This window comes from Ambystoma mexicanum, chromosome 10 (assembly GCF_040938575.1).
Source record: "Ambystoma mexicanum isolate Mex_15411 chromosome 10, UKY_AmexF1_1, whole genome shotgun sequence".
In the NCBI taxonomy this organism is placed as follows: Eukaryota; Metazoa; Chordata; class Amphibia; order Caudata; family Ambystomatidae; genus Ambystoma; species Ambystoma mexicanum.
In genome coordinates this window covers 962,239,251-962,258,621 of record NC_090932.1, presented here as the reverse complement: position 1 = coordinate 962,258,621, position 19,371 = coordinate 962,239,251, and positions in this window count along the sequence as shown.

Sequence of the window (19,371 nt, the reverse complement as noted above, 5' to 3'; positions counted from 1 at the left end):
AGAGATGTGGGTGATGCAACTCCAATTGATCCTCCCTTTATTTTGTGGGCTGTTGTCATTAAGAGAAAAGTTTGAGATACATTGGATTGGTCATTAAACTTTTATTGGCAGCCACATAGTGTTTCCTTTTACTGTGGAGGGAGGCTGAAAAGATGATGTGGCTACTCAACGTTTGCAAAATATAGGTGTTATTAAAAATAATACATTCAATTAGAAAAACCCCTGGCTCTATGCTGTGTGGTTATTGTTTTTGAACTATTCAACTAAGGATTGTGTGAATGTATCTTGTCCTGCAAGATTGAGATTCCTTGCATGGTTTGATGTTTAATGATAACTTTATTTCTAGCGTTGTATTGCTCCCAAATATAATCATCTGATTTATTTATTTCTTCTGGTTTTGGTTCGATTGCCTGGAATCTGCTGTGGACAAGATTTATAATAATTTGCAAAAAATGTGGGAGTCCCGCTACTGAGAATGGACACCGCCAAATCACCTGTTTTAGGGGATGGTTCCCACTCAAGAGGGTCTATACCGATGTTTGAGGTCATGGTACCTTTCACAGAGGTGAAATACCTTTTTGCATATCAGTCTTATCCCGTCCACAGGGACAATCCAGCATTGAAATGTTAACCAATTCAACTGCGAACAATAGACCAACCCCAGACACATGTTTCTGCCTTGTTGCTCATCATCTGTTAGGTGTTGTCAGTACTCTAGTTTGGACTAGCTGAAACATTGTTTGGAAGCTCCTGAGTGGGAACTATCCCATAGAACAGGTTATTTGTCCACGTTCATTCTCAGTCCAAGGGAACCTACATTTTTCTAGATTTATGAGAAATTATTATATTACCTCCAAATTCTCCATGAAAGGTCAGCAGCACAAATCAGAAATGTGTCCATGTGTACCACCACTGCTCGTAGCCAGAACACTAATGGGTTTATAAGCACAGCTGGATGGTGCTACTTTCAGCGCAATATGATTTTTATTATAATTTGGGCATTTATTGAGCAAAATGTAGCTTCAGAAAGCAACTGATTACTGTACAGGGTAATAGGGGAAATTACAGAATGGTGGGAGTTAGTAACAAGGGGTATAGCATAGGAGCAGGGACCGTGGAACGAGGGGGATGGGTGACAATCCAGAGGAATAAGCACCAGTGGGCTAGAACAAACGGGGGTTAACCTAAAAGAGGGTACAGTTTAGGTGGGCAGAATGAATGAGAGAACACAGCAGGATTAATAGGCAGGCGGACTGCTTGCACTGTGCCCAAGGAGTGGTGAAGGATTATGGGGGCACAGAACTGGCCTAATGTTTTGGTCCATCGGGAGAGCAGGGATGAAGACCTACAACTTGAGGAGGAGCAAGCCCTTGAAAAGGAAGGCCTTGAGCTCTTTCCTGAATTGCAGAAGCACAGGGGTTCTGATGTTGGCTGGGAGGAGGTTCCAGAGTCTGAGCACATTAAAAGAGATGACCTGCCTTTTCCTTTCTACAGGGGCACTGCTTTAGTTTTCTGAAATCTTTGATTCCAGTGATCTTCTGGCTGTGTGATAGTGTGAGCTTCACAGCAAGGTAGCTGTGAGATTTGAGGATGATCGCCTTGTAGTTGATGCAGCAGGGCTTGAATGTGATACATGTGAGCAGTGGGAGTCAGTGCAATTGGATGAGGGCTGCTGTGATGTGGTTGAATTTGCAAATTCCTTTGATGAGATGTGCTGCCGCAAGTATGACCCTTTTCAGAGGAACTAGGGAGGTCTTCGGGAGACCTTCCAGAACAGTGTTGCCACCATCCAGGTGGTAGAGAACTGGGCTTGGACAGTGAATCTGAAGTTGCTGGGAAGAAGGAATTAATTTTCCTCAGGAGGGATGTAAAAACAAGGAAATATCGAGGCTGATTACCACAAAAAGAAATACACCAATCACGGGCTAAAAAGATTCGCAGATCTTTATTCTGTACAGTTACAAAGAACCACAGATAGCTATCTGGCTCTCAACACCCCGCAATGAGTACCAGCCCATCAAAGAGAGGAGAGAGAGTGCTGGACATTAGAAATATTTGTGCTTTTATACATTTCTGAATAATATTGTCCAGCCCCTCTTCGTGTTAATAATCTGCAGTCTAGAGTGTGTGCCTAGTTCACATTCAGCTTATACAATAATTTGCAAACAGATTACATGAGTTTGCATTTCCATCAAGTTACAATGATGATGTATATTCTCGGATCCCACGGTAAGCCTTTGTCTATATCCCTTCACAATGAAGTTTGGCCTGTGTCCACGCTTGAGATTTACTCTGCATTGTCCCAACGTTTGCACAGGGATAAATCTTATGTGCGCAGACAATACTCAGTTGGCAGTTCATACGGAGCACAAGGTCTCTTTACTAATTCTAAACAGTTGGCTCTTGGACAGTCTAAACATTAACAGAACTCAAAGGTCGACAGGCTTGGTTGCAAGTTGAAAACACAGTATACTGTTTTAGAACAGAGAACATACTAACAGAAATCAAAATGGCAGATGATTCTAAAATGGCAGCGAAGTCGATCCAAAATCGGAACTTTGCAACGCGGTTTTCTTCATGGAGCGACTAGGCTTAGGCCAATATAAATCAAAAAGAGGCACTATATGATTTCCATTTAACAGGGAGAGTTGGTACCATGCGCGTTGCATCTTTGTAGCCATGTGTGTCTTGAAGGAGAGATTTTAGTTGACGCAGAACCCAAGGGACATGGCACAGGTGGTCAGCTAGGGTGTGAAGCCCTCGCGGTTAATTGCAGAGAGCCAGTTGTGGACGTCTGGGTGTTCGGTGTTGTTGGTGAGAAGTAGGCATTTGGTCTCAGATGGATTGATCTTTAGGTATGCACTGGCCATCCAGGAATTGATTAGTGCAAGGCAGGCCTTAAGTCTTCAGTAGAGGAGATCTTGAGGTAGGATTGCGTGTTGTTGGTGTATTGGTGGATGTGGATCTTCTGCCGGGCCGGGAGGATAGTAATGGATTCCATGTACAGGTTGTAATTCATGGGTGAGAGGTTGAATCTTTGCGTTCCTACACAGGTGATGGGTTGAGTAGGTGTCCTGAAAGCATCCATTTTGACATGGTTCGTCCAGTCATTGGCCTTGTCAAAAGGGGTTAGCAGAGAGGGGACCCATGGCAGGTGGGAGGTGCATGGGGGAATGCAAACCTAATCCTACTCCTGAGGTGGAAGGTGACTGCCAAAAGGAACCCAATTCCTGACTCCCTCTTGTGCCTGAATGTGTCTTTCTAGACCCTTATCTCCGGTTTTGCCTCCAAGTGCATATGCTTGCCAGTGTTTTTCTTTATTTTCAGGAAAAATCCAAGCAGGTCCAGACAACAAAAGAAAAAGCAGAGTGAGAAAATCAATATCAACACCACATAGAGAAGAGAAGATGAATGAAGCCGCTACAGCCGTTCAAAGACATGACCATTTCTGCACAACAGCAAGGCAGAGAGAGAAACCCTTGACATCTGCGTTAAAGCAACCGTGTATACCCAGTGGCAAGAACGAGAGAGACGTTTTAGGCCTGCATAGCACTAGAATGGAGGCCCACCAAGCGAGAACAGCACCAAGTGCCGGAGGACATGCGCTCAGGATAACCACACCACTAACCCACCAGGGGCTGAAAAGGGGAAGCAAACTATTATTCGCTAACTTATCAAGATATCAACTGGTAAGGAAGACTGGAGCACAAACTGGAACACTGAACTCTTTACACCACCATGCTCAAGGAGCAGCACACCCTCGAAGAGAAAGTGAGTGGGGCTTACTCATCTTTTTAAGTCTTTTCCCTGAACATACACGCCCCGAAGAGGAAAGGGCAGCAGAGCTTTGTTAGGGAAAAATAACCAATCCTTATAGGGGGAAGAATATTTTAGCAGCTGGACAGGAACTAGGAAGGGTAGGTCTTTCGGTTCAGGACAGAGTTGGAGGACAACCAAGAGACCAGCAGGAGGAAGGAAGGAGTGGTGGCTTGTGGAGGATATTGATGGAGCAGGCGAGGCATTGGCTTAGAAGTGAAAGCGGTTCTACAGTTTGCATTGAGTGTTTATGTAGTGAGTGAGCAGAAGAAGTTAGTGTGAGTGTGACAATGGGTGAAAGAAGGTGTGTAGATTGGAATGAGGTGTGTAATAGTGGAAGGTGGAGGGTAGTTATGGGAGGAGGATAGTAGTAACAGGAAGAGGAGTGTAGTAGTAGAATGAGGAGGAGAGAAGTAGTGGGAAGAGAAGTGTAGTAATAGGAAGAGGAGTGTAGAAGTGGGAGGAGAAGAGTAGTAGTGAGAGGGAGGAGTGTAGTAACAGGAAGAGGAGTGTAGTAGTGGGAGAAGGAGAGTAGTAGTGGGAAGAGAAATGTAGTAGTTGTAGGAAGGAGTGTAATAGTAGGAATAGGAGAGTAGTAGCAAGAGGAGAGTCAAGGTAAAGAGAAGAATAGCAAAGTGGAGTAGGAGGAATGGTAACAAATAAGGGTGGAGGAGAGGAGTAGGAGGAGTGAAATATCTGAAGGACTGATGTCTGGTGGGGGGAGTAAGTCAGATGCATTGGCAGTAAGAGTAGAGGGGGTGAAGTGAATGCACATGGCTGAACCAGTCTGAATGCCCCAGAGCAGGTGCAAGGCAGTTTCCACTCCAGTAAGAGCACAAACATTTGGCTAAGAGTAGGGAAAGTGTATGAAGTACCTGAGGGAGTTTAGACAGCCTACATTTGGGGAGAAATCTGGACCAAAAAAGAAAGTTCTGTAGAGAGGAGGGTTTAACATTCGGTAGAACTAACCAAGGGTTGCAGACACCTGGGTTCGGGAGGAGAGCCAGGGGTCATGAGATAGAGGTATGGCTTTAGGTCCTTCAAATAAAATAAAAAAACCTTGACTCTGGGTGTTTTTGTTTTCTGTGCTATCTGTGACACGTGGTGTCAGTGTGGGATCCAACCAGACCCCAAAACAGAGGTCGCCCACTGTCAAGAAGATATGGGAACACCAGGGCAGAGACCATGCCTAGAAGGACATACCAACCAGAGACCAACCCAGACAATCTGAGTTCCAAGACCATTCTTCCATCTCCTGACAAGCTCATATGAGGATTTGTCTGGGGAAATGCTTCTGATCTCCACAGTGCATATCTTTACTAGATGCTGTTGAATGAGCAAATCAGAGTTGAGACGGACCTCTGAGTCGATGTACTGAGAGACTGCATTGGGTATTTCTACCTCACCCCAAGAAAGTGGACCAGACCAATGCAGAGAGTATTTGCAGTAGTCAACCCCTCCAGAATCCTCATCAACCACTGGGTCCTATTAGTTAACTACTCAGCTAACCCTATACAAATTCAGTAGGGAGAGATGTTAAGGCAGTTCTGCTGGGGTGTAGTTTGATATGTCGAAATGTCAAATATACTCGATGGAATGATGTTTCGCCATCAAGTTGGAGCAAAGCTAATTGCCAGCCTTCTACTTCTGCAGCATGAATCTGTGAGATGGCGGTGTTTACATTTTCCACAGTAGCTGCCTAGAAATAAACTGATGCCGTTGTGGTGACAATATAAACAACATCACCTTTGGATTCAAACAGTTTAGTTTGTCATCAACATTGGTCTATCTTGCCACTCTCTCATGTTATCAACAAAGTCCCTAGTCCTTCTGTTGGTTCCAGTGGATTTATCACATCCACTGCAATGAGGAAGATGTCCTCGGATGCCTGTTTTACGGGGGTTAGGGTGCCAGATCCTTGTCTGGTCATCAGTGGGTTTATCTCTGCCACTGCTGTGAGGACAACTTCCTCAAATGCTTAGTTCACTTATGATGGGGTCCACAGACCTTCTCTGGTGGTCAGTGTACTCATCTCTGCCACTGCTGTGAGGATGGTCTCCTCGGTTACTTGGTTTACTTATATTGGGATCCCAGACCCTTCTCTGGTGGTCAGTGGGCTTAGCTCTGCCACCGCTACGAGGAAGATTAGTTTGGATGCACGGCTGACCCTTCTCTGGTCCAACAGATGCATTACTGCTTGTGAGCCGAGGGAACGTCACCTGCACCGGTCAGGCTAGTGGCTCCTCCACTAATTTTCTGGGACTTTCCCAGTTTTTAGGAGAGGAACCAGCTCCAATAGAGTGACAGATGTTGTAGCCATATTTTCCACATATTTAAATTGTGTGGCTGTCTGAATGACTAAATATGGTTCATGGCTACACGCACTTTAACTTTAGGGTGAGTGTTGTGAAAATGAAATAAGCACCAAGCCCAGTGTCCATTACATACTTTTGGATTCAGGTATACAAATGTTTTATGACAGACCGATTTGTCAAATATAAAGATCTATAAAGATCTATGGTCATTTTTATGTTCCCAAAATGCTTTCTGATTTTATGAAAGTTGCCAGAAACTCCTATTCATGCTATTTATCCCTCTGCTTTTCTCATAGGGGAATTTCAAAAGAATAAAATAAGAAATAATATATATAGTTATTCTAGGCTTTGATAATGTGCGCTGCTCAATGAGGCAAGCTTAATGTTCTTATTAAGAAATTGTACGGAAAGTGATCATCAGAAATGAACTTTGCAAAATGTTAAAATAGCCAGTTTACAATGCTGGTAAAGTTAAACAATGCTCTTTTATTAATTGCTTCTTTACCAAGAATGCACACCAGTTTAACATTGAGTATTGGCCACTGTGTGGTTGGTAGTGCTGATGAATTTACACACTTACAGTATGCACAAGCAATAATTAACAAAAATAGAAAATAACAAATAAAGTTGTAGACCCCGCAACCTGGTGCTCTGGTCCTTTAGAAGGTTTTTTAGAACCCCATAATCTGCTGCACTGCCTATCTGTGTTCCTCCATCCACCCATGTCAGACAAATATCAAGCTTCTACTGACTTAGGTTGCCTCTGTCACAGCTGCTCTAATTATAAAAGTTACCATAAAACACAGCACTCCACTCCCCCTTCACTATAAGTATTTGCTCTTCTCTGGCATGCTGCTGTCTGCAATGGGTGGGGTGGCTCTAGTAAAGGGGGGAGCAAGCAATGCTTTAGGAAAGATAATTTGACATAGAATACAGGGTGCAAGTGATCTGAAAATACTACACACCCTAACATGAAACCCTGAAAAGAACTGTCACTTTGGATTACTTCACTGAGTGCGTCTGTGCCTGCACATCTCCCAAATATTATGCGTCAGCACCTTTTAAATTGAATTCAATGCAACATGCTTTAATGGCATGGCCTGCAGTTGGGCAAACAGTTTTTCGAATTCAGTTGACTTTAGTTAGTATTCCAAGTTATGCAATCACTGCCAACAATATAAACTTACAACATCCTATGTCTTACCCGACCCCCTCACTGTTTTAACATAGTGACACTTTTGTGCTGGAGGCCCTTCTCACATTATAGCACTGCTTTTATGTTAGTTGTATGTTCCAATACTTGATTTAAAAAACTCTGATCACACTACATATACAGCCGCTCTTTCCAACAGCAAGTGTGGCTCTTTACCTCACATTCCACACCACACACGCTTACTATGAACACAGCGAGGCTCCTTGCACAACTTTGGCCGCATTTCCTCGCTCTGCCTTTCTTTCCGTGGCATTCTATGATTCCTTGAGAGAAGGGGAGGGGAATGCTCAGTGAGGTTCTCACACTCCAGCACAGAAAGAGTGTGAGGAAGAGTGTAGAGCAAGAATCATTTGGTGTGTGAGAGAGTGTGAGAGAAAGAGAGAGAGCCCAATAACGGTGTATGATACGAGAGGAACAGCTACAGCTTTTCCCATAGTACATTCTTTGTACCTTGCCCTCAGAGCCCCTTATTTTGTAGAAGTTGGCAACAGGGATTGGATGTGAGCATTGCAACACCCACAATGGACACAGTCTGTGTTGAATATCTTGTCTTGGTGTACCCCATTGAAGTGAAGAGATGCCTATTCGCATATTTGACGTTTGCTTACTAAAGGCAAAATATGTCTGCCAGCATATGCTTGAGCTCAGAATTTATAGACCTTTTATTGTTGCTGTTCAAGTCTGTGACATTCCATGTGGCCACTTTTGGGGCACCCATTTAGTTGAAGAAAAGATAATTGCTGAGATACATTATGTTATGTTATTGTCATTTACACCACAAACTGCTGCAATTTTCATGATCTCCAGATGATCTGGTGGATCTGAAAAGGAAAGAGGGCTAGGAGAGCTTAGTTAGTGGGATAGAGAGGGAAGGAGCTAGAGAGCTTTGATGTGCTGTTGGTAGCTCTAGTTCGAAAAGAATTGTAACCGTGTGCTGTTTTAGTTTTAGTTGGTAAGGGTTACATAGTCATTGTTGTAGGAGTATGGGTGGGATTATTTGTATGCAATTGGTTTCGTTTTCTGTAGTGTGTTGTGTTTAGCAGGGTGCTGCTTGGTGTGTGCATTCATTTTGTGGTGGTTTTAGGTTTCTGCTGCTGGAGACAAATGTGTGTGTTTTGTTTGGTGTTTGAGGCTGAATATACAGAATATCGGAACATTTTTAGTAGAGTTAGTTATTCATGTGAGTTGTCTTTGCCCTTCTAAGTGATAGTTATGTTGGTCTGGCAGGGTTTATATTATTCTACGGTGCTTTGTTTTAAAATGCTTTATTTTGTTGGGGCATCCAGGTTTTCGGTTCATTAGGTTTTGGTTGTTTTGGGTGTTTCTGTTGCATTATGTTGGCAGTTTCCCTTTGACAGTGTTTCCTGTTTAGCTCATTGAGTTAAAGAGCCATGTTTTTAGCAACTTTCTGAATTTTAGGTGTTATTCTGTTGTTCATATTTCCTTCGGGAGTGAATTCCAAAGTTTTGCCAAGATGCAGGAGAATGTTGATCCACCACATTTCCACATTGAGTATTGTTTTAGTTTGTGGCAAATGTTGTTGCTGGTTTGGTTTGGAGATGGATATTTTCCCTGTAGGAATTCCGCTCCTCTGCCTTTGATTGCTCTGTGGGTTATGCAGAGTGTTTTGAAGATACTTTTTTTGACTGGTAGCCAATGGAGGGTTCTCAGGGCTGGTGTGATGTGTTCTCTCTTAATGAGTATGAGGAGTAGTCTTGCTGCTGCGTTCTGTATTCGCAGTAGTTTTTTAGTAAGGTAGGCCGGAATTCTGCGATAGATCCTGTGGTGTCGTCTATTCTTGACATGACGAGTGAGATGATGGCGAGTGCTCTATGTGCGAAGGTGAAGTAAGGTAGTATCCGATTGATTGTGTGTAGGTGGAAGAAGCACTTCTTTACTAGTGTGCTGACTTGTGGTTCATTATTATACATTTTTAACCACTTTGGAAGGTTCCAGTCAATTTCCCATTTCGGTAGGCGATGAAGTGCAGTGTTGGTTCGATAGGTCGTTGGGCAGGATCGTGATTTCTGTTTTGTCCAGGTGAGTTTAAGGCTGTTGGTACTCATCCAATTATTTATTTCTGTGAGGCGTTTGTTAAGGGTTGGGTCTTGTTCTCCACTAGTGTTGATTATATAGATAAAATTGTGTGTCATCTGCGTCGTTGTAACAAGTGAGAGCATGTCTTTTGAGGAGGTTGATGAGAGGAGTACTGTAGATGTTGAAGAGCAGTGGTGAGACTGATGAGCCTTATAAAACCCCACAAGTTGTTGTCAGAGGTGCTGAGTTGAAGAGGTTTGGCCCAGTTCTTTCTGTCCTTTCTGCTAGGAAGGATTTTAAGTTGCTGATTGCTATTTCTTCAAGTCTTTTGATGAGTGTTTTGTGGTGGACTGTGTCGAAGGCTGCTGATAGAACTAGTAGTATTAGTGCCAATGTGATGGTGTCTGCATTGGTTTATCGATCATCCCGATAGATAGTAATGCTGTTTCCGTTTCTCTCACGGGTCTGAAGCTGACTTGGGTCACGTCTATTGTCTAATTGTTTTCTACATATGCCAGAATTTGTTCATAAATGTAGCTTTCTAGGAGTTCTGCCGGGTACAGAAAGCTTGACATCAGTCGGTAGTTGGTTAGGTCTTCCATGTTCCTCGGTGGGGTTTTGAGGAGTGCCTTAATTGTGCTGATTTGAGGGCTTGTGGCATATTTCCTGTTGGAGTGAATGGTTGAACAGGTTGTGGAAGTATTCTGCAAGGTGGCAAGGATCTTCTGGCAAGGCGCTCTCTTGCTTTTGTTCACTAGGCTGGTGAATTTTTCAGACATAATTGGTGAGCAGTTGTTCAGTCTTGTAGTTGGTTCTGGCATTGGCTGGTTAGGGGAGTTATTGGTGTTTTGGGGCATGCTCTTGATAAATTGCTGGATGTTTGGGATTTCGTTTTTAAAGTGGTCTACAAGGTCATTACATGCTGTTTGTGAGGGTATGTTGTTGCAGGCTGTTGGATTTCTTAGCTCTTTGATGATGTTGAACATCAGCGCAGTTTTTCCTCCCTTCTTGTTCCAGTTTCCTGTAAATTGTCTTTAGTATCCTGAGGTGGAGTGTGAACCATCTTGCCAATGTTTTCTTTAGTGAGGGGGTGAATGAAACACTAGTTGTTTTTTTGCTTGTGAGCCATCCCAGGCTTGGCCGATTTTTCTGATTTTGGTACTGGAATGTCTGCTATATTCCCCCAACACAAGAGGATCACAACCCCAATGTTGAACCTTATTGTCAACGTTTTACCTTCATCAAAACCATGAGTGAACTGAGACATGCATGACACCCAGAAACAACATGACATAAGGGTTAAAAGGGTTAACCCCACCCACCCCCTGACGTACCCAAGAACTGATTGACAACAAACACACTGACCAAACAAAAGAAAAAGTTGGTGCAAAACATATAAGCATTAGGAGCTCCACAATTCAAAGGCATTAAGCCGTACTATCTGGGGACTCACCACTGAAGCTAAAGCTGCATATTGCTCCACAATGATCATGGCAGATGCTCACAGGAGTAGAGCCCTGTTTGTGGGAGTCAAATACTGCTCCAACTAGTTGCCTAACAGGTTAATCTCTCAATCAAAGGGAAAATGTAGCGCAACAAACAACTTCTGCTACACCAAGATAAATACAACCAGACAACATATCGACAAAATGTGTGCCGCCCGCTCACAATCCCACCTTGTGCAACACTGCCTTGGACAACCCTCATCCACATGGTTATCTCACTGAAACCTACCTCATGCAAAGACAACATCCTTCTTTGCTCTATCATTAATCAGTTCTTACGATCTGCTCTTAGTCCCTCCTCCAAGTAACCAATGTCTCACTCGATCTGGGCATCTTCCCAAGCATCTTAAATACAGGATTAATACACCCAGTTCTCCAAAAAACAACTCTAAACCCAGACAACATATCTAACTAATGGCGGACCACTAGCCTTCCCTTCACTGAAGAAAACCTTTGAGAAGGGAGTGATCAGATGAACTAATGAGGCCTGCTTCATGACTATCAATCTATATATGAAAATGCAGAAGAGAAACTGCCACCATCCAGGTCATAGATGATGGTCTCCAAATTAAAGATAAAGATGATTCCTGACTCTTGGTCTCCCTTGAACACTCTGAGCGTTTAATATGGTTGATCACTTCACACTTACAAGCCTACCTGCATATGGAATGGGGGTCACAGGCACAGTCCTTGACAGGGTCACCTCCAAGATCTCAGACGCATACTAAGCAGTCCAGTCCAAATGTGCAACTGCGGATCTGGCCACCACGGGGTACCGTGTGGAGTCCTACAGTTATCAATGCTCTCCCGAGTGATCTTCAAGCTCTGTGTGGCTTCTCAACTATCCTAATATGGCACTTTACCAATATGTCGACTATACGAAGATATACCTCAACCTGTATTAGATAAAGACAATTCACACCTCAGGAAATGCCTCACCTACATCTAGGTTTAGATGACAAGCAGCTACCTGAAACTCAATCCCACCAAAACAGAATTCTTATTGATAGGGCATCCACCTAAACAGGATGCCATCCGTGAATGGCTGAATGACATGCAACTTGATGGATTCACAACTCATTTGGACCCAGATGCCAAAAAAGTCAGGGGTTTTATTGACAGAAATCTCTCCATATGGCAACATACCATCAAAAAAGCTCAAACCACCTGGTATCAACTAGCACTCCTCTAGAAGATAAAACCCTTTTACCTTCCTGAGAATTTCAGAACCCTGGCCCAGGACCTTGTAAACACACCTTAATGGAAGGAACGGGAAACGTCCACCTAAGCAGGGTCTTGGTCACACACATGGCCCTCTTAGGGCCATTTAACATTCTGCTGCATGCCTCATGATAGCAATTATGCAAGTTGACAACATTGCCCTCATCCTAAGGGAATGACACTTGTTACCGATCTCAGGCAGGATACGCTTAACAAATGCCTGAATCACATATGAGGCAACAACTGCCATGAAAACCAGCCTACCCAGCCGCAAAACCTGCAGGGTCGGGTGGAGAAGCCAGACGTTTGTGAGGCTCGGGAATAAACTGACATACAATGCGATAACCAGAAAATATCCCTTCTCTTGCCACACCCACAGCTTACTGGAACACTGTACCATTTGCAATCAGGGCTGCTGTAATGCTGCTGCAGTTGAGGAGGGAACTTTAAGCAAGGGTATTCCTAAAGGTCAGTTAGGTCCTGCTACTCCTAGGTATATACCACTCCTGAAAGCATGGGATGTCCAAGCAACTATAACCTGTAACATCTCCTTCCACCAGCCTCTGCTAACCCAAAATTACTTGTACAGCTCTTGGTGGCGCCCTAGCTAGATTTTGCCCTAATTAAACCGATATATATGTCACTTTCAAGAGAAACCTCAGTGCTGTTAGACCACTACGGTGGTGACTAGCGCAGTATGAAACACTTTTGCCATAACAAACAACCCATATTTCCATGGCATGAAAGGTTCTCATGTTAGCTAGTATGTTATAGGCTTTGATGCCAAACCATCCCACGAAATGCACACCCACAAACACTAAAGGTGTGAACAGGCACATGTTAAGAACTTTCCCAAATGCGAGGTGATCTGCAGTAATGCCAATGAAAATCAAAAGTTTTGAGGTCACTTCCCATTGTGATTCATTGGTTGTCATGTCACTTCCCATAATGCTATTGCCAATGGCAATTCATGTGATATCATCATGTATGCAAAAAAGGAGTATGCACTACCTGCTCTTGCCATGGCGCTACACTACTAAATCTGGCCATGCTCCACTGCAAGACATTTTAGTCACAAACAATTTCTCAAAGAATCAACGGTTAGTCACCCTCCTAAAGATGAGATCCTGTGGCTGCATTATTAGAATTACAGAATCAAGATTGATAACAAAATCAGAGAGAAAATGTGATTTGAAAATAAAGAAGTTATCGCATTATGGGTACTGCAGAGGCGCACAGGTGGTGTTGTGACAGAGACGGCTACAGTACTCCCATTACAAAGCAGCCTGTCACTATCTCCTCATTAGACCCTCCTTGTCTGCTTCGCCCCATGACATCACTAGCGCATGCGCCTGCTGTGAACGCTGCGCCACGCTACTCAGTCACATTTGCCGCTGACGTCCCAAGTCCTCTCCTTTCTAAGCCTGATCGCCAGTCTTATTACCTCCGCCAACAAGCCAGAAGTGTTCGGCAACACAAAGCTAATAATGTTCCTTTGCCCCCTCCATCAAAGGCCGCGGTAATTTTGCACTCAGGGGGTCGGGTTACAATAAAGTAATGGACAAATGTTTTGTTAGCTACGTAATCTTGTATTCATTCACATCCTTGGTTATAAAAACGCGCAGGTGGTGCTCTTGCTTGTGCAAACCTGTTTATTAAAAAATTGAATAATGTGTGCTGCAATTTTGTTACACTACACATTATATCAGTTGTATGTTGCACTGTAGATTACGTGCCCACTGTTCTCTCTCTCTCTCGCAGTCTCTGTTTTTATCTGTGTCCTTTATGTAATGTAGTCGATGTGTTTGTGGTGCATTGCAATATTTCCATGACAACACATTTCAAATTAGGATTCAGGGATCACAGTGCGCACGGGCAAGAACAATAAACTATTGGGGTTCTGCTCAAATTAAATTAAGCCAATTTACAAGGCCTTTTGTTGAATGCGGTAGAGGTAATCAGGTTTCCATATATATTTATAATTACAACGGGCAGCACCCGGTGGCTCCGAGAAGCTTACTGAACAAAAACACGCGAGAATTAGCCAGTTCTTGGATTAGCAGGCGGTCGGTCTCTTCGGAGCAGAATTATAGCGTCCTCCCAGCTACCTCGAACTCCCTACTCGGACACCTGCAGGTTAGGGTTGTGATAAGTGCCGGTGTTATCCGACTAAAGACAATTGTCTAAACTCTCCACGTTCACGAATTGCATGCAAATGTGACTTTTCATTACAAACTCATTAGTCCCTGATTTTTGTTTTGTTTTGTTTGGGGGGTTGTGGGGATGGTGGGCGTTTAGGTTCAGGGGGTACTATTGCAAAGGGTTCAGAATTGCAATGCACTTGGGTTCCAGTGGCAAAGTGCACCCACAGAGGAGGATAATTAAGCATGGGGGCAGGCAACTTTTGTACACATCTGTATGTAAACTCTGTCAGGCTGGAGGACTGTGGGGTGTTGTGCTCTGAACTGTAGTGGTAATGGGGTATGCATGCCAACAATTCCTTTTCAGGAAAGGAGACTCCCCATTTTCTAGGATCAAATGTTGCTATTTTTCATAGAAATGTCCTAGTCTTGTTTTCCCCCCATCTAAATGTGCACAGGCATTGAACTCAATAATGACCAATGAGTGCTGTAAAATATGACAGTCACTGCAGCACTCTTACTAAGCATGGAGCTGAGCATGCAGGCTGAAAAGAGCGTGTGTGGCACAGGTTCAGAAGGGCGGCAGTCACGGGCTCTGAAGGGGGGCCGTGCACAGCCTTGTAAGGAACAGCACACAGGCATAGTATGTGAAAGTCAACAGGCTCCGAAGGGGGCAGCACACAGGCTCAGAAGGGGCAGCACACAGGCACAGAAGATGGGTTATCCAGAGGTTCAAAAGGGGAGCCGCCCATGTGTTCACAGGAGTGTGCAACACACAGTCTTAGTAGGGGCAGTGCCCAGGTTCAGAAGCAAGTGAACACACAGGCTCAGAAGTGGGAACCACAGGCTCAAAAGAGGCAGCACACGGGCTCAGTTCACAGGGCAAGAAGGGAAGCAACATATAGGCTTATAATAGGGTAAACACACAGGCTTAGAAGGTGGCATCACACAGACTCAGATTGGGAGCAGCACAGGAGCTCTGAAGCATGCAGCAGACAGACCCAGGACCCTTCCTGATAGGGGAAGCAACAGCTATGGACTGACTAGATATATATTATTCCTTGCTATGCCCTATAATCTGTGACATCAATAAAGAAAAGGCGTATGACCCACGTGAGTCTGGATGGGGATAGGGGAAGAAATAGAGGTTGCCCTGTTCATGGACAAGACTATCCTCGCTGTGGAACAGTTCAACAAGAGCGCCATCAGGCCCCATGGCACCTTTTGTGCAAATCCGCCCTGAAGCACCAGTAAAAGTACATGGCTGAGGTGGCATCTCCAAGAGGGGCCCAGCACCCTTACTTCATTTTGAGGGAATAATGGGAACATGGTTCTCTTGTGTCCGAACTCCCCTGCATTCGACAAACCTAAATCCTGTTGAATTGATCCAGGAACAATTTAAGTGGTACCTCAAGGTGTGTGAACAAGCCCATACACAAGTCAGGAAATGTTCAGAGCATCTCAGAGTTTTTGTGGCAGATCGTAGCCCCAGACTTGTGAGCAAGGATAATAAATCACATTAAAATACTGTTTCCTGTGGTCATGGAGCAAAATGGAGCAACAAACAATATGTGAGAGAACTGTATATATAAACACCCACCCTCCCCCGCCCGAATGCTCCTATCATTTCATTATGATAGGTTATCTTACTCAACTTAGATAGTGTGCCAGTAGCCCAATAAATGCAAATAAAAAGTACATGCCATAAGAGAAAGTATCACAGTAAGTCAAGCAACACAGACTGTGGTTAAAGGTTTTATTGCGCAAGCAAGAAAACAAGTGCATTAAAGTGTGTGCAGTGAGGTGCTCAGAACACTGTACACAGTGAGATATTAACATCCATTAGTTTAACTAAATTCACCTACTGCATATTGGAATTGAATCAGGGGAAGGGGAAGGAAATGTCAGAGGCGGGAAGCAGGAAAGGTTGACAGTGGCCAGTTGACCAGTCTTGTGGACCAAAGTGAGGGTCAGGGGGGATGGGTGGAATACAATGGAGAAAGGTTGGTGACTGCCAGTGGATCAGCCTCTGGTCTTGGAGACTAAAGGGGGAATGGATGGGTGCGTGAGGGGGCCACAGTGGGGCTACAGTTTCTGCCTTTGCATTTTCAAAATATGTGTTTATTTGATTCTTACTTGGCTGTATGTGGTCACACTCAAAACATGTGTACACAAAAGCAAGGATGGTGGACCTAAAAAGGACTGGAAGACCTTCCTTGGGTTTCAGGTAATATTATCCCTAGCAATAATTTCGACATATGGTAGTCGGGAATGGCCGTAGATTATATTATTAGTGGGGATAATGTTTGCGGTAAATGGGTGCAGGGATTGCGGGGGTGTCCCCTGCTCCCTTTAAAAGTATATGGGGGTTGTGTGGGTGTCCCCGGCAGGTTCCATGGGGTAATATTGCCACAAAAATATGGCAACATTCTTGTATGGCGATATTGTTGCAGGGATATTATTACATGTAACCCTTCCTTGCTGTCTGATCCATCAAAGCTCACTTGCTTGCACCAATGGCCATACGGCTGAAAAGAGGCCCCATGTTTCAACAGTATGTTTGCCATATCCCTCCGATGATAGCTACTAATAATGACTTTCTCATTCTCTGCTAAAGAGTGTTTCAGTGTATTATTAGGCACTTGGTTACCTGCACACTTCTATCTGATAGTCAGAGGGTGGGACTGCGGAGGGCATTAGGGCATTGCATATGGTGCATCATTAAAGAAAGGGGGGTGCAACTTGGTGGTGCTAAATGCCTGATAACTGTGAAGAAGCCAGAGGGACTTGTGTCGGTTTAGGCGAGGAGAAGGTGGGGGTACCATGGTGGGCATGGGTGAGGAGAATTTTGGGGTTTCCTGGGTGGGCATGGGTGAGGAGCACATTGGGTACCTTTGTGAGGAAAGGGCAAGGGGTGCTGGATTGTAGCAGTGCCTGGGGGAGGGAGGGTGTAGAGAAGTGGCATAAAATCTGGTATATCCCCTCTTCCCCATCACTATCCTGAGGCTCTGGAAAAATGTCAAGGTGAAAAGTGGTAGTAAGCATCTCCTGGCTCTCGGCCTGGTGAAAGTGACTCTGAGACATTTGTACTGCATGGACGAGATGCTGCAAAACCCTCCTGTTCTCTGACAGCTCGGCAAGCATCCACTGCATACCAAGTGCTGTGTGTTGAAGGGGAAGAGGGGCACAGTTTCACTTTGCTCAGCAGTGCTGGTTCCCTTAGCAGTTCTTCGCCAAGAACGTCTTGGCCCTTTGGAAGGTTAGGCTAATTCTGAGTGTGGAGCCCTCACACTCTATTGTGCAACCTAATGTATCTTTCTCTAGTTTTGGGCTGGTCAAATGTGGGAATTGTGTAATAAAAAATAAACAATCTGCATTGTCTACAAAGCCTTCTGGGGCGTGGGACCTCAATACCTTCAACTCTCTCTTCCTAAATATCTGCCCTTCCAACTCTTCACTCATCTGCCTCCAACCCCCTCAGAGTCAGTCAATTCTCCAAGGAGCGAATTGGTGGTAGATCTCTTTCTTCTGCTGAGGCCTCCCTCTGGAACAGCCTCCATGTCTCTCTGAAACTTGAGGAGAACCATCTCCGGTTCCGAAGCACCTCAAGACCTTCCTCTTTACTTCTGCTTTCTCTCCCTCTCTCCCCTGCTGATCTTATGGCTGATTCTGAATCTGCACTGGTTACCTGGCTATCCTCTGATCTCAGGCCCAGGACCCCACACGGCCAGTTGCTCACTTGCACTACCCCATGGCCCCATGGCAACCCTTGCACTTGGGGACTGTATCTGTATCCCTAAAGCCCCCACCAGCACTTGACCCCTGATGTCGGCTGTTACCCTTGCCGTCACCACCAGCTGGCCGCACTTTTAATTATTATCTTATTTATTGACTGTTATCATATGTACTGCACTGCCCCTTCTGCTCTCCCCCTGCACCTTTCCTCTTCCCCCTGCACTTGTGCGATCTCAATGTCACTGGGCCTAGTAGGATCGCTGTCTGTTTTCCCTCTGTCCCCCCCCCCTTTGCCTTGTTGCACCTTGAAACACTTGTGTATAGGCACGCTATAAATGCCATATCATATCATATATCATACACAAGTATAAACAATGTTAAAGCAGGTTCAGTTAGCAAGGAAAAAGAGAGAAAGACAGAGACAGAGAGAGAGACAAACAAACAGAGAGAGAACAAGAAGGGGTCAAAGTCAAGTGCAAGGAGATGGGTGTGATGCTGGAAATGTATTGGAGGGACAGGGCCTCCATGTCCTTGTCCCGTAATCCTTTTTCATTTGTGTTCTGTATTGTTTTCTGCCCTGGGGTCCATATGGGACGCCTGGCAGTGCAGCTCTTCCTGTTTTTGGTTTGGTGTACAGACCCATGGGATACCCTTATGACACCCATGAGTGGGGGTGCAACCCTGTGCCCCGACTGTATGTTTTTGGGCACCTGTGTGTGGCCCACAGAGCAGGGTATGAGCTCGTGGCAGCTCCATGCTGAATTTGACAGGTGCTCTGAGTATCCTCCATTTTGGGATATCCAGGCCCTGCCATTGGAATTAGTTGATTCCTGATAGGAGACAAGATGGCCCCTGTGGCCTCTTGCTTTCTATTGCCTGTTACCTTGTTTTCCCAAAGTCCTGGAAAGCCCTGACTCTGTCCCTTCCCCCTGACTGGCTGTTGGGTGGAAGTTCCATATATGGAGCCTTCCCAGTGACTGTATGTACACCTTGTGGGTGGGACCTGGGTGAATGGAGTGTGTGACCAATATGCACTTCTTGTTGTAGATGTCTGGTTTCTGTTGTATGACACAATGACTGAGACAGCCATGCCCGAAACTGGTATGAATGCAGTGTGTAGTGTTGAATGGCTGGGTACTTGTCCCAATACACATTCCTTGTTGTGAGTGTCTGAGAGGGAGGAGTATGGCCTGAATGCACTGTATGCCTGATTGGTTGACTGACTGCATGAATGCCCTTCTGTATGATTGGCTGCTGAGTGTGACCCAGCAGTGTGGATGAGAGACAGAATAGTATATCTGGGGACCTCTCACCACTGGAAAGTGTTCAGAAGCTGAAGAGAAACTGGAGTTGAAACTGAAGCTTAACGTTGAAGCCCTGCTGGAAGA